The sequence below is a fragment of the Bactrocera oleae genome, chromosome 5 (assembly GCF_042242935.1).
Source record: "Bactrocera oleae isolate idBacOlea1 chromosome 5, idBacOlea1, whole genome shotgun sequence".
NCBI classification, from domain to species: domain Eukaryota; kingdom Metazoa; phylum Arthropoda; class Insecta; order Diptera; family Tephritidae; genus Bactrocera; species Bactrocera oleae.
Window position 1 is genome coordinate 57,705,941 of NC_091539.1, and position 17,279 is coordinate 57,723,219.

Below are 17,279 nucleotides of genomic sequence, written 5' to 3' on the forward strand. Positions count from 1 at the left end.
TTTTAGTCCGATTTCGCCCATTTTCGCATTCGAACATAAAAATGTCAAGATAATATTACATACCAAATATCGGTCGAGTATGTCCTGAGATATGGGTTTTCATCTAAATGTGGACGGAGCTTCGCTCATCGTCTTATTTTGACCCCGATTTCATAAAATTTTACTATGTCGGTAGGGACACTCAAGTGATTTGTATTTGGCGAATTTAGTTATTGTACCTTAATTGGCTTAGGACATATATATATTAAACGTTCTAAAGCGTGGGACCACGCCCATTTTTTCAATATGTTTAACTCACAGGTGCCTCTTTCTACTGTTATCCCTTTTGCCAAGTTACAGTTTTACATCTTATTTTAGTTCTTAGTTATGGCATTTTATAGATTTTCTTAAAATGGCGCCGTTGTGGGCGTGGCAGTGGTCTGATTTTGCAAAACTCGTCCTTTCTTTTCGCCAAGGAACCCATGTAATTAGTTTCATTACGCTATCTGAATTTTTTACTCAAGTTTACAAACAACCGTTATGTAAACAAAACTAGTATGCTCTGTAGCAACAGGTTGCAAGTGTATAAAAATGAAAACCAAACAAAAATACGTCGAATTTCATCATAAAATCAACTAAACAAACAGTTTAAATTAATTAGCAAATTACATGAAAATCGCTCAAAACTTGTTTACTAGTGGGCAGATATTCCCATGTATGCAATATACAGTTCAATATTTTAAACTATTTTTATAATTTAAATTGGTTTGTTGACAGCAGATTTGAATACATAAATCACTTCTCTTAGCAACAAATTATAGCTTTCAAATTTACGATCGCATTTACAGTATTATATTTTCACATTTCAAAATGGTTAAACGTATGGGTTTTCATCTCGTTTCAGTTGCCGCTGCTTCTCTTCGAATACTTCCTGCTTTCCTCAAAGCCCATGCAACCACCTTGACAACAAGCGTCCTCCAAAAACTTCCGGCTTATATGCAAGTGTGTAAGTACAATTGTGGGCACTAAATAAATGTAGAATGCAAAAAAGTTTTATCCCAATAGGCAAGGCTTAAGATAAATAAATCCATTTCCTAAAAATAGTGTTTTATATAATTTTGAAATTAATAGTACTATATACGGCCATTAAAACCCCTAAAATCAAAGCAATATGAAGCAAAGTTTTTATATATAATAATATTAGATTATAGCCACCGTTATTCAACGTACTCAGTTATGTTGACCGATGCAAGAAAAGTCGCATTTCAAATAGTATGGGTTTCCGGTAAAATATATATACAATTTCGAACTGTTAGTAGTGAAAATTCACAAGGTTATCCCTTAACTATGATTAAAGTTTCCTACAGGGTATGATCGTCATTTGCTTGTTGACAAAAAATTGCATCTAATAGCAACGGGTGAAAGAACTCAAAAAATATTTGTTTACGTTTTCATTGTACCTGCAAATTTCAATCTATAAATGCCAATAAAAGCCTCTATCTATAATATTATATTATAGCATTCGCAAGTTGACTTAATAAATGCTGACTAATGACAGTCATTTAAATCTGAAATGTGTTGTTATATTGTTTATTTGTTTATTATTAGTTTATTTATAATTTTTTCTAATTTAGTTAAAAATATAAGAATTGTGACGCATATTAACTATGCACTAATGAGATCAAATTTTGGCAGCAGAATATATAATATTTCGTTCTCGATTTTTATGCCTTTTCATATACTACATCAATCATTAACCATGTTTATGATCTAGGCAATTTGTTTAATATTTTTTTGTTTTACACAATAGCTACAAGTATATACCGCCAAAAGCTAGAGTATCAAGCGAATTTTCGAAATCATGCTAAAAACTTTAGACACGCTCCTATGGCAAAAATACAACACTGCCGACCAATCGACGCGAGGGGCGCAATCCGCATACGTGCGGAATTAGTCGAGTCAGAAAAGGCAAGAGAGTTTTTTAAGTGTTGAGATCTAAAACTGCTCAGCTACAGTAACAAAAATTTCAACAGCTATGATTTATAGTTGCGATATAATAAATTGTAACATTTTCCTTCATTAAGAGAAAACATTCAAGTCTTTTTTATTTTGAAAAGTGAGTCAGATAAGTCAAATGTGCTGGAATGAGAATTAAAATCATGACATATACGGCGGAATGGCTTGTTTAGTTCAAAATTTGATCTACTGGATTTTAACAGTAAAGGTCTAAACTGCCTCGAAATTCGAATCGGGATATTCAATTTAATTTCAGCCAGGGAAAAAGAACTGAAAACTGTTCCATTCAAGATTTTCACTAAGAATATTATGCCAAGCATTTTCCTACGACTAGAAAGTGTAGGTAGATTAATAAGTTTTAAACGACTAGTGTATGGAGGTAGACTTACCCTAGAATCCCATCGGAAATGCGCTAAGGTGAAAAGTAAACATTGTTTTTGAACAGACTTTAACTTGTCAGAATGGATTTGGTAGTTAGGGTTCCATACAACAGAGCCATATTTCAATATAGGTTTAACCAAAGTTGTATAACGTGTTTTAGTAATATACGGATCTCTAAATTCTTTAGACCAACGTTTAATAAAACTGAGGACAGCTTTTGCTTTCAAGATCATGGTGTCAATATGAAGACAAAAATTAAGCATAGAGTCCATATTAACTCCCATAATCAATCAATCAACATAGTTAAAAACTTGCTCCAGAATATACTGTTTTATTACACAAGAAGAGGAGTTAGTTCCATTTATTATCCTTTTTAGTCAAGTTTATATGACAGAAGCTATAAATCCATCTTCGGATCTTTGAAAAAAATTAACATTTTATTTTCTGAAAAATACTGGCCCGACTTTGAACCCTTTTAGCATCTGTCTCATAAGGTAAGGTTATACTCGTCGGCTGTCACGCCATACATTGATCTACTAGTCCTTAGTAATGATAGATGGAGGTTCAGTTAAATTTGGCTCTGGCGATCCTGGATGTACTTAACGCATTTCATCTCATCCTGATCCGCTTGTCAGCCCTTTCGGAAATTTCATTGCATATCGTTTTTAGTGACTTCTGTATTTCCTGTACTTATTCGGTCGCAAAACGGGGGGCAGTTTTGGCAATCTCATCAGCTATTTCGTTTCCCGGAATTTGTTTCTAGCCTGGAACCCAGTATATATGCCGCCACTACATCTTCTGACTTCCTGCTTTTAAGGACATTCTCTGACGTAATGCGATGTGAGATTATTGCCTTAATTACTTGACTATCGACGTAGTATATATTTATCCTTTTTATGTTGTCTCCTGCATAAAGCGGCTGATTTCCTGACTGCAAAAGCTTCCGCCTGAAAGATACTGCAGTATTCCGGCAGCTTGAAGGGTCGTCTGAGATCTAGCCATTAGCCATTTTTGATCCATTTGTATAGATGTTGTAAGTTTTCTGTCTCATAAACTTCAACTTTATTGAAAAAACAGCGAAACATAGATGAGGTCCATATTTTTACTTTTTAAGTAAATTAGATACTTTATTTAATAGTGAATTTGAATTTCTATTAATTTAGAAGTTCAAAGGCAATTATTTCGATTTTTGAGGTTAACTTCGAAAAACGGTGAAATCAGTTTTTTACTTATTACCTAGCTCTTAGAAAGTTTCTAAATCGAATACCTAGCCGGGTGTTGTACAGTGTTCTAATAATGAGTAAAGTTTCATTGTAGGATGTTATAAATTGATTGACCAGTGTGATAATCCTATTCAGTGACTATTTGCATAAATAATGTTCTTCACACAAAAAATATTAAATCTTCAACACAGTTTTCTTGTAGATTTTTCAGAGACCGACACAATTTTTCTAATTAAAAAACATTTTTTTAATAGTATTTTTCTAACATTTATATTAAATTATTTCTATTATATGCATATTTTTTACAGTTACATAATTTTTATTATCCAAATAAGTTCATTTACCACACTAGTGCAAAGTTCAGTAAAGTGCGATAAAATTTGTTGATATTCAACATAAGAGTAGTGCAGCATTCCGTCAACATTTCGAAATATGATATTACAAATTCTTTTCTTCAGCTAAGAACTTGTACAATTATTATATATGTATGAGTAATCTATCAGCAACAACATGCACATACATATGAACAAGTATTTAATAGATAGCATTGTTTTTTTTTATCAGTGGATTGACAAAGGTCTCATTATGGCTTCATGATATTACTGTTATTTGTAAACGCGTAAAATACGTACAGCTTTGTTTGTAGTAATAGTGGAGCTCTAAAGTACAATAGAAGTAGTAAATTTTGTTTAAGAGAAATAATTTAATATTATGTGAAAATGTAATACTATGACCATAAAACTAGTCTCGAGAAAAAGTTCATCGGAATATACGAGTAGGCCGATTTTTCCGGGTACTGGAACAAATCAATTTTTTTCAAACGATTGAGTCATAAGAAAAAAAACGAGTTTCTCCGTTTTCATTCGTATTTCAAAATTATTAATTATATTATATTTTGTAAGTTCCTCAAAAAGTAAATATATGCACATCATCCAAGTTTTCCTCTTATTGCATACCATAACATTTTTTAGTCAAGCTAACATTACAAATGCTACAAAGTTTCAATGTCGGAGCAGTATCTTTGAATTTAACTTTTGTGTTTTTTTTCCGAAAAATCGACTTTGACGTAGATGATTACTAAAAAAAATTATTTTATTTCAAATATTATTACAAAAACCCACTAAAATGTTAATCTAGAACATATGTAAATATAAATAAATATAAACAAAAAATTGTTTGGCAGTTATTTGGGAATTAAAGTTGCCAAATCATTTAGAAGATTCACTGGCAAATTTTTGCCCAAAAGTTCTTCACTGGCCGGCAAAGCTTACGAATTTTGCTTCTCGAACTTCATTCTAAAAATGACTCCATAAGTTATATTTGTTCGGATTCACTCTTATACTAATCGACTCAGTTATTTCGATCGTAACCCATGAAAGCATCAACAAAATGTAGTCACTCAATACCACAAAGAGGAAACGCTGAATATTTTACACCGCAAGTTTCAATAGCAGATTTTCGTTATTACATGGTCAGGGACTACGTATGTATATACTGCCAGTAGCCACTGAAAGAAGTAATTTATTTTGGTTCATCCGCTTTTCATATAATCATTCGGTATCAATAATTGATAAAATCTGTCACAACCTTGCCCAAGGTCCGGTATACCAAATTCTTTGATTATTATTAATCCAATCGATATTCAGTTATCTTATATGTATTAGGCTCAAACTTAATAAACAAACTAATATATGTATGTATGTATATATAATATATGTACATATATACAAGTTTATATCTACGAAAGACTGACTTGCATGCGTGAGCGTGAGCGGAAGCTTAAAAAGTTGTTGCTTTAATCACTGCCATAATCAACCATTTACTGCTGTGCGGCATCACTTTGTCATATTAAAATGAAATTAAAACGAAAAATTAAAATAAATTGATAAATAAACATAAGTGCTGCAACGAATTGACATGGGAAAACGAATATTGCTATTAACTGTAAAGGCAATTAAATGTATGCGAATACGCAACAATGGTAAATGAAGCACGGTAGTTCAAAATCGTACTGGTTTTGGTAAAACTAAAATGAACCATGCATACAAACAGTGTGCACCATCTTTTATGACGGTTTGTGAACTTTGGAAAACTTTGATATGAAAAACAAAAACTGCCTTTTGAAGTTTAGATATTTTCAGGTAATTTGCTGTTTACAATTCATTTAAATCTTTTTTTTCAACACACATCAAACAAGTTGCTGTATTTATTGACTTCCCAAAATTATGTTTTTTTGCTGCAATACCCAGCATTTTTTCGAGATTTTCGGGCAGTATAGCGATAATTTCGGCATGAATGTTGGCTAAGGGCTCGACATCAGTCAAGGAATTGCATAATCTTACTTTTTTAAATCATTACACGATAAATAGTCAGGGAGACACATACTTGGTAACTGGTTGACCTATCAATGTTGTAATGTCTTTTTTGTCTTTTTGTCTCAAAAACGGAATGGTACTAATCGACATGCAACATGGCGCGCCGTCTTAAAGCAACCGACAACCCTCAAGCCCATTTCAAGCATTTTATCCAGATATCATATATAATATAATATATTTCTGTTTAGTTATGTGTGAAAAACATAGCATAGATTGTTGGTCAAATGTCGATAAATATTAACTTTTTAATCTTGCAATGACTTTGCGTGACTGACTAATTATTTAATGCAAAGCAATTTCCAGTAATAAAGCGTTTTTGCTATTGTTCTTAATTGCGTTTTCTAACTCCAAGCGGCTAGTAAATTTTGGGTTTATTTATTGTTTACGTACCGATATAAAATATGACACACCCTCTATGTATTAATATACCCATGTCAAATATTGATAAATTTTTTTGATCTACATATTCCTTAGTGGTTGAATTTTATGACTGAAATCCTCCAACTAAAAACTTTAGTAGACCTACAAAACAATTTTCTTTTGAGTTCATCCATTTTTAGTACAAAATACACTATACTTAATCTAAAATGTTTATTTAATTTTAATAGATCTGTTATACTGTACGAAACATTTGCTATAAGAAATCCTCACACTTGATACAAGGGTATTTTAGGAAGGTTTGGAAGGTCATAGTTGGGCATTATATTATATTTATTAATGACTTAGGTAGCGAATAATGTCAATATAAGGGAAGCAGGCGTGATTTAGAGCGATTTCGCTTCTTTTCACATATACTTAAGGGGATTATGGTTTATAACAAATGCTACGTGCTAAGTCGATTTACCCATGTCCGTTTCTCTGTCTCTATCTGATCACTGTAGCATATAGCTGCCATACAAACTGAACGATCGGAATCAGGTGCTTGTATAAAATAGGTTTTTTATTTGAGGAGATATGTGCACTAAATTTGGCATGAATTATTGTCTAAAGCAATAATGCCAGCCCATAAAAAACTGTTCAGATTTATTCACTATAGCATGTAGCTGCCATATAAACAGAACAATCGGAAGCTAGTGCTTGACACTTTTTATTTTTAATTGGCTACGCGTGCTAAACGCCAACACATTTGTGATTTTATAATTTCCACATACATATTTATGTATGAACAATTTTATGTGCTAGTGTAATGCCATTTTTTTTTTGTATTGACGCTGAGCGACGCGCTCATGTTATTGACTTTGACCGCTTAATTGATTTGGAGCAGAGCTTTTAGGGCCATGTATTTATATATATTCGAGTGTGTGTATTAATACTATATTCATTTACATTTTTTAGTCATAACTTTTCGGTGAACGTTTTTTATAATACATTGTGGAAATATTTATTTAATTTTGAACAAAACTGCTTGCACTTTCGCTTTCATAATTTTCAAGTGCTATGCCGTGACAGATTTTTATTGTTTCGCGATAGCAGCTTTTTTGGTCATGACAAAAAATTAGTTTTTACGCTTACTTATTTACTTACAAATATCGCTCAAGAACTTGTTTTTCATGTGTAGCTGTATATAAATATGTGATTTATTTTAATAAAATTTTTTGGTCATAAATAACTAAATTAATGAGTTCTGATAATTCAATATTTTAATTTTACAATGATAATAAATATTAAATAAAGTATTCAGCTGTTGTTTTAAATACGCTGTGCGACAAATTAAAGTTGTTAATATTCATGTCGACATATAGAGAGAGCCCAACTCGTTGTTTTTCTTTTGCGATTTTTTTGAAAAAGAATTTTATTTAATATATAAATAAAAAGGTAAGTATTTACAGAATTGATTGCATTTTCATAGTCGGTGAAAATTTCGGATTCCCTTGATCCCGTAGCCGATCTCCAGACAGTCTTCCGGAAAAAAGGTAGTAGACGGTGAGGAAAATTTTTCTGCTTAACATCACCTCAAATCTAAAACTCAGTAAAAATATTACTGCAATAGATTAATGCGGGTATTAATCTAAGAACTAATCAAAATATTATAATGTTTTTTTTCAAAAGGTATTTCTTATGAAAAAATATACAATTAAGAGTGGCTTAAAAAATTTAAATTATTTTCTTTTTCCTTCGATCATTACCTGAGAAAAATATCTAAGAAGGTTGTGCAAAAATTTCAAATCAATCGGTGAAGCCAGTTCGGAGAACATTTCCACAGCGCCTCTAAAAACAGCATTTCGAGAAAAACGAGTTTATGGTTTTGGTGCCGATTACGCTCAGTTAAAAAAATCTTACGCGCATATCTCGAAACACTTTGCCGGATCAACTTCAAAAAAAAAAAAGATTCTTTCATAAATGGATATAACCCTTAACTCAGAAACATTTTCATATATAATGTAGCATACATTTAGGCTTAGCACTCATATTTTAGCCAAGTCACATACCTAGTGCTATTTAAATTTTATAATTAATTCAAAATACTGAAAATAATGTCTTATTTAAATTTTTATAGACTTTTATATATATGTCATACAAGTAAATAATTTTCATTAAAATATATTTTTATAACTCGATAGTGGACTTACAAAACCTAACAGAAAAGATTAGCAAAATAAGCCAAAATATTTTTGGCTACAAAATTTTAAAATTATTCTCAATTCCGCAAATATATTTTGCTGACACACAATCGCCAATAGCTTTATAAATCTAAATAGTAACTGTCAAAAGCGTGCCGATATTCTGATTAGTAATTTATTAAGTTATGTTTTTAGACAACGAATCGCCATGGTGACAAGTAATAAGATAAGAATAAGGTAGTAACTAACATGTGCGTCTAAAAGAGAAACACATTAAAGTAGGTGCACACAGTGAGTGCGAATATTTTAGGTACCTGTGTGATTTTAAGTGTGTTAAGAGTGGATTAAAAAATGTATTATAATTAAATGTTAATTCTTAGCAAATATTGCCTTAATTGAAAATTTTAAGGTTGACAGTTTTCTGAAATAATTTTTTAATAAATTTATAAAATTGCCTTTTTCGTTATATTATGACTTTTCTCTCGCGCCCTATTTAGCACGCGCAACATGCTAGTTTGGGAACCACTGCTTATATTTAGATTACCAGTGTCCAATAGGCAAGTTATTGTTTATTTAATTTTATGACTTAAACATTTTTATGATACTTTGATTACTTCATTGAAAGTTTTATAATTCTTGTAGTAAGATAATGTATGGATACGAGACGTGTACTTGCTTTAAGCTCACTAGTGTGCACAAAGTGGTTGTAGACTACAGAAGAATTTGTAGACTTGGCATAAAAAGATAAAAAAAATATAAAATAAAAATTAAATTATATATTAAGAAGTAGTAAGTGCAATTACTTTCTTATATTCCTAATACTTTTACTTGACTACGAGTATATGTGTTTTTAATAAATGTAAGTGTATTAACTACTGATTGTGTGATGTGGTGCCTCATGCAATGTGTCGCTTGAGTGAATTTACTAGAATGAGTACAAAAATTAGATACGTGATCAATATTATTTTAATACTTTTTTTAATATTTTAAAAATATATCTAAATTAGTCAGAAAATCTATTAAAATAAAATAATTTTTTTAAACAATTCTTTGTGATATCAGTAACTAAATGTTGAACAAAAAAAAAAAAATAGATCGAAGTTGTAATTTTAACAATTTTATTTCAAAATTTTTGATCTTAATATTTTAAATAAATTTCACAATGTGTTGAAAGGCCGAACAGCCAGAAAAATTCGAGCTCCTCACTTCGTATAAGCTCTTTTCACAGAATGTCTCTCTAACGTGCATAAGATCTGGAAACAAGAAAACGTCTCTTTAAATAATTTCTGCTATTTTGCCATAATTTTCATTAGTTTCTAACACGATGAGTACGCGGTAGTTTTGAAATCACGACTTTTCTGTCTCTTTGGTATACAATCCTATTTTCTAAATAATATTAAATTTGTGCATTACTTTACTTTACTTATATTGAAGCAAGTAGTAAAGGTGGGTAAAAAAATATGATTGAATTTTAAACGTTTTTATATTAACCTTCATAAAATTTTGATACAAGTATTTCAGTTAATGATTGGTAGTTGCTACATACCTATGCGGGGTGTGTTCAAAGGAAAAGGTGAATTTTGAATTTTTTTGAAAAGTACTTTTTTACGAGTATATGGTTTGAAAGTTGGAGTAATAATTTATTAAATTTTCTTCAATTATTATAATTTCTTTAACTTTTTTTTTTTGTTAGCCTTTTGCAAATAATTAGGACCTATGAACCTTTCACAATGCGATTATTTCAATTGCGTGTTAAGTTTGTTTAGGTATTTGTTTAAAAATGTCTTTACAATTTTCGAATTTCTACGATAAGAAGGTGGAATAATAATATTTAATTTCTGTATTTAAGCAACAAAACAGCAGTGCATGTACAATAACATATGTATTCATTTATTTTAGGTTCTTCTTTTTTACGAAATTTACAATTTCTTTAATCGAAAAGCCCCCGTGAGGTAGTTTTTAATTTAAGTAATATCGTTTTATTAAAAAAAAATTGTTTACGTGTTATTTACTTAAATCCGAAATTTTGAATGAATTTGAGACTTAAAGGAAAGCTTAAAATTTTTCTTTGAATAATTTTTTTAAAAAATATAAAAATATTTAAAAAAAACGTGACTGATAAGTTAGACAATAGTGGAAAGGTGAAGAGGCAGTAAGATGGTAGTATTAGGAATAGCGCTTCGAGGAATCGAAAGTGAAGATAATATAGATTCTATGGAACTATGTGAAAGGTTTAAGAATTTTCTCTATAAGTCAAAACAAACTTTATCATCTTAGCTGCTTTCACTCAAGAGTTTTTAGCTTCTATATAAATATAGTTAAATATCATCAGGCCCAACAAGAGGCAGTTAGTCACTCAGCCCTTATATAAGATCTAGTAAAATGAAATCCATTGTTTTTGTATTGGATTAAAGATTTTCTTTAGGTAAGAGAAATAAGAAATTTTTTGGGTACGAAATCTTAACTTTCTAACGGCCTAAAGCGTAGTCCGATCGCACTTATACCAGGTGACATACAGATCACTAAAGCCTTCTATTAAAAAAATAATAGATTTACGATACCTTATATTTTAGAAGAATGCTGTATTGAATTGAATGTACAAGTATTTCATATAAAATTACTTTCTGAAATGATTTCCGAAAATATACAGTAGTCTCAAAGCCGCGCTAACTTCAGTAACTACATTACTTGCTTAAATTAATCAGTTGCACCTACAGACTTGTTAACAATTGATACTATCATTATAGCTGACTCAGACCACATAAGAACCCCTGATCATAAACTGCGTTCAAGTGTCTTAAAAAAAAAATCGCAAGTAGCAAACATCCTACGGATCACATAATGAGATAAAATAATAAAAACGGCAATAAATGAAAAATGTCACACACCTAAGTAGCGGTAGCGTTTAAATTTTATATTAAATTCGGCTTATCTTCGTATAAACATTTGGCTTCGTTTATTGGCAAAAGTTCAATTATTTTATTATACTAATCAATCAAATTTTCGTATAAGTAGCAAGCTGCAGCTTTTATTGTCCTTATGAGCATATAAGGCCAAGAAAGTAGGCGTATCATTTTAATGACATTTATTGGTCATTAGTGAGTTCGCGCTTTTAATCTGAAAACTCTTTCATAAACTTAAGACACTTTCATATATTTAGTATAATTTAACAAAACTGTTGCTCATTTAAAATTAATTACTTAAACAAGAATGTTGTGTCTCAAAGATAGCTCATGCAAGTTTTTTCAAATGTATTAGGTTCAAGTGGAAAGCTTAAAAAGTGAAAGCTGCAAAAGTAAGCAGGTGAAATTACAAGTGTTACCTTTTTACACTATTCTAATCTAATTGGTGTTTTAAAATGAGTTTTTGATATCAAACCTATAATTATGAATCAACAGCGATCACTTACACTTATTGACAGATATTGTAAAAGCCCTTAGCGACGCTTTCATCTGTTTTTGTTTCTGTGAAATGCTACTACTCGTCGAAAGAGAAATGCGCCACGGTTATAACCACGCAAAATAAATAAATGTACGCAATTTAATCAACGCTTTATTGATTACAAGTTCAACTGAATATAAATATTTTTCTGTTGCTCCAGAATGATCGATTCGTAGGCGTATCATTAGAAGCACATTGACTTTTTCGCTCATGATTCATTCACAGTGACTTTTTCGCAATGTTGATTGTGAATTTGAATAAAGCATGAGCAAGATGCGGTTATGACAACTATTGTCATAACCGCAACTGTATATACCTATTATGTTGTCATAACCGCATCTTGCTCCTGATTCATTCACAGTGACTTTTTCGCAATGTTGATTGTGAATTTGAACGAATCATGAGCAAGATGCGGTTATGACAACTATTTTCATAACCGCAACTGTATTTATTATGTTGTCATAACCGCATCTTGCTCATGATTCATTCAAATTCACAATCAACATTGCGAAAAAGTTACTGTGCTTTTGATGATACTCTATGCTGCGCCTACGAATCGATCATTCTGGAGCAACAGAAAAATATTTATATTCAGTTGAACTTGTATATATTCAATAAACGTATAGTTTAATATAAAACTAAATTTCTCTTTTATTGCTTCAGCGGCGACAATGTCCGTAAATAACAATAAATGCTGTGTGTGCATAATAATAGCAAATATGCGTACTTATCTGTGGCATCAGTACATGTGATGACGCATAAAAATAACTTTATGTATTGACCACTACTTGAAGCTGCGTGACAATTGTAATGGAGTTGAACTTTTGCACTTCGCAGTATTAATAAATACATTAGGTCAAGTAAAAAGTTCGTTCGGTTTTTATCTAAGAGATGGCGTTATTGTCGCATCATGTCATACCATACGGCGCTGAAAACGTTTATTCGCGCTAAAAGTTTGTCTTTGACAGTTTTTCGATTGATTTATTCAGTTCGTTGTGAGCGCTCGTCAAAGATGGACACCAACAAAGAGAAAATTCGCTATATTTTACAATTTTTCTTCGATCAAAGCGAAAAAGCAGCCAAAGCGGCTGAAAACATTAATTTAGTTTATGGGCCCGATACTGTAAATGAACGTGTAGCACAAAAGTGATTTGCTAGGTTCCGTTCCAGTAATTTCGATGTCAAAGATGCACCACGCGTCGGGAGGCCTGTCGTCGAAAATTGCGATAAAATCATGAAAATAGTGGAAACATACCGTCACGTGAGCACTTATTTAATTGCTGAAGAACTAAAGATAAGCCAGAAAACCGTTTGGAACCATTTGCATATCTTGGATTCAAAAAGGAGCTCAATGTTTGAGTATCACACGAACTAACGTAAAAAACATGATGGACCGAATTTCCATCTGCAAATCGCTGCAGAATCGCAACAAAATCGACCCGTTTCTGAAGCGGATTGTGACTGGCGATGAAAAATGGGTCACTTATGACAACATCGAGCGCAAACGGTCGTGGTCAAAGCTCGGGGAAGCGGCCCAGATGGTGGCCAATACCGGATTGATGGCCAGGAAGGTTTTGCTGTGTGTTTGGTGGGATTGGCAAGGAATCATCTACTGCGAGCTGCTCAACTATGGCCAAACGCTCAATTCGGCCCTCTACTGCCAACAACTGGACCGCTTGAAGGCAGCACTCATCCAGAAGAGGCCACCTTTGATCAACAGAGGCCGAATTGTGTTCCATCAGGACAACGCCAGGCCATACACTTCTTTGGTGACTCGCCAGAAGCTCCTGGAGCTCGGATGGGGGTTCTAATGCACCCACCTTATAGTCCGGACCTGGCACCAAGTGATTACCATCTTTTTCTGCCCATGGCGAACGCGCTTAATGGTGAGAAGTTGATCTCAAGAGAGGCCTGTGAAAATTAGCTCTCCGAGTTTTTTGCCAATAGGGACGCAGCCTTCTATGAGAGGGTTGGCATCTCGTTGGCAACAAGTTTACGAACAAAACGGCGCATATTTGACTTAAATCGGACAAATGTACACAAAGTAAATCAATAAAAAACCGAACTAACTTTTTACTTTAGCTAATATTATGTATGTATTTAAAAGCAAAAAGTGTCAAATTGTGACTTTAAAACCACATAAAATCCCGAAGGAATAGCTACAGATTTTTCTTAGAGCGTTCGGAAAATAAGAATTACTTGAAGAATTTTATATCGTCACATCTTAGACTACAAGTATTTTCCCCTCTCCATCTAAATATTGTCTTTAGAATCAATTAAATTGTCGTTGCTCCAAAATGTAGGCAACGTTTTGTTATGTGCTCTCGCTTGTTGAAGATTTCTTACATATTGTTATTTGCTAGCTTAACTAAGCAAAAGCTCTATATTAATATTGCTGTTCTTAGGAAGGAATCTTAGTGTTTAGCACTGTTAACTTTGCTTAACATTTCTGAACAAGTGCTTTGTGTGCAGTGGAAGTTTTCTCATAGATCGTAACTAGATTACTCACTTCATAAATCTCGCTTACCTTTATCCAATGCAATAAAAAATGTTGTATGAATACTACCTTTTAGATTACACGTTCGAAAAATAAAATGAATTTTATATATTTTTGATAAAAAAATGCTGATCCAAAAGACAGTGTTATCTGTTGACTAACTTTAAAAACTTCCTGACATTTACCCACCAGTAGGTAATGGCAAATTTCTAAAATTACTTCCGCAATGGGAAGCTCTTTCTATTAGCCGTACGGCGTCAATTTTGAATTCTTGCAGATCCAGCGAATAATTTTAAAGAATAGTGCAAATTCAATCTCAAAAAAAAGATAGAAATATAACATTAATACAAAAGGAGTAAAAACGTTAACTTCGCCTGCTTGTATGGTAGTTTTATACTAAAGGGTCAGCGACGTTTCCTTCTGGGTGTTACAAACTTCTTGACCAAGTTAAAATACTCTATTCAGAGTATAAAAAGAGCTAAGAGCTCTTTCAGTACAAAAACAATATTATTAATCAGTATTGTTATATCAACTACGTACAACATATTTATGTAATTAATTAATTAACAAATATAATATTATATTTGCGATTTAAGTGATCAGCTTATCACAGCTCAACAAATATATGTATTTATAGAAATATACAAAAATATTTGTGCTGGTGCCTTATCATGCTTTTTCCCTATCTCTTTCTATTGTTTTGGCGATTTGGTTCAGCGAAGGTTTTATGTTGATTTAATCTATGCACTGTGGCTATCAGCTCGGCGGCAGCTGAGTTTCGAATCGTTTTCACAATAAGTTTTGACAGCTTCTATGCACGGCCGATCGCTAACGGACGCCAGTACTTCAATAAGTGTGCTCTTAATACTAACGATACTCAAGCAGGTTATAGTTTAGCAAGATCTGAACTGGTAGAAAGCGGTTGTTGAAAGCTATTCGGAGGTAATGTTTCTAGATTGAGCTCTAAATAAAACAAACATAAATCCGTTGCTTTGTGCGAATATGTGACATGTGATTTAAAAAATACATTAAAAGAATTAGCGGAAGTGAGAGCTTGAACTGCAGTGAGATTTAAAGTGATCGTCTGATTAAAAACTTGTTGGTATGTTTCAAAAACACTGCAAAAAATTTTACTATACAAATTTCATTAATAAAGGTTATTTTTTAAACTATTACAAGAAAAAAGTGTGTTAATAAAGGAAAAATATGTGTCTCTATAATTAATTGTCTAAATTTTATATGTTATGTATAAAGTTGAAAATTATGAAATATACAAAGTAATAACTTCATTGTAATCTTTGAACACTACGCCCTCAAAATAATGCTGTTAATAACACTGAGTTTATTTTCATATTATTATTTGGTGAAGTTTTGATTATATGCCACATTAGTGTGATATATAATTTTTTTGCATATCTACCGCTAGAGACTATAACCATCAGATCTCCTAAGGTTATTATGGAATTAAATTTTATCGATTATTTAAGTTTTTTTCTGAAATATTACGTCATAACTATGTCTCATTAACTTTATATAAGAATTCTAACTGCTTAGTAATGCAAGGCTATACTATATACTTGTATATGGTATTAATTGAGAAAACCGATACGTCCCTGATTACCAAGAAGGTCCTTTTCCATTCTCTTGAAATGTAATTTTTACTAGAGTAGAAAAAGGTATGATAGTTAGTTCTAACATGGCTGTACGAGAACAAATCCAAAAATAATAGCTGGACACGATTCTACACTTGAGAACTGTTTGTCTAATTTGACCATTTTCTAACGTAATATAGCTCTCCACTAAAACTTTAATTTAAACATAGTTTGTATGAAATGAGCGTTTTATTGTGAAAATGAAATACTAATTTGGAATAAGAAAGTAAAAACTATTTATTCAATATATTGACCATTACTCTTTACACATTTTGTCCACCTTTCTGGCAATTTTTGGCTAACATACAATGTCAATAGATATGTTCGTCTTTTGAAGCAAATCAATCAGACAGCCAATTTTCGACTTCTGCTTAGGAGTCGAAGTGCTCAACGAATGCGTATTCAATCGATAAAAACAAATAGTAATCGGAAGTTGCTAAGTCTGTTAAATACGGCGGGTGGAGTAGCAGCTCCCAGCCAAGTACTTTGTTTGTATCCTGAATCAATTTTGCTTTGTGTGCAGGTGCATTGCCGTGTAACAAAATTACGCTGCCGTGTCTTCTGGCCCATTATGGTCGTTTTTCGATCAATGCGTGATTCAAATTAAGTTTCACCAGATTTTATACCACACTGACCCCACCAAACAAAGAGCATTGCTTTCTTACCGAATCGATCTGTTTGTGCAGTAGATGTTGATGGTTGTTCCAGATGTTGGTGGTTGATCCCATTCGTGTCTTTGATGCGAAATTTCACAACTGTTTTTTCAGGTCTCCCTTTCTTTCTTTCATTCAATTTATGTGGCAAACATTTTCAATACTTTTCGATCTTTTCCATAGCTTTCAAATGATATAAATTTGTTTGTTGTGCAACATTTAACATGGCTGCCATTTGCTTTTGACTCAAAGTATCATCTTCATCCAATATTGTTGACAGTTTGGCGTCTTCAAACTTTTTTGGTGGTGTCCCACATTGTTCATTAATCTCTGAACCGTGGAAACCATCTTTTGCATGTTGATTCTGATAGAGCATGATCACCATATGCCTCGACAAACATTCTTTTCTACAGCACTTTTTTTCAAATATATGATTGACAGATGTCATGCAAACCAAACAGAAAAAAAAATAAACAACAACAAATGTTTCCTACCGACACA

General features: G+C 32.1%; 1 protein-coding gene across 9 annotated transcripts in view; it reads left to right on the plus strand.

Moving 5' to 3' along the window:
• Mct1 (Monocarboxylate transporter 1) overlaps positions 1-17,279 on the plus strand; it is a 53,019-nt gene that overhangs the window by 15,528 nt on the left and 20,212 nt on the right. For 7 of the 9 annotated variants that reach the window (XM_036376132.2, XM_036376135.2, XM_036376131.2 and 4 more), the window contains exon 2: positions 884-985. The gene's annotated coding sequence lies outside the window, so the exon portion shown is untranslated. Of the gene's footprint in view, positions 1-883; positions 986-15,276; positions 15,576-17,279 lie in introns of those variants that run through there. The other 2 variants (XM_036376138.2, XM_036376139.2) reach the window with 2 other exon arrangements.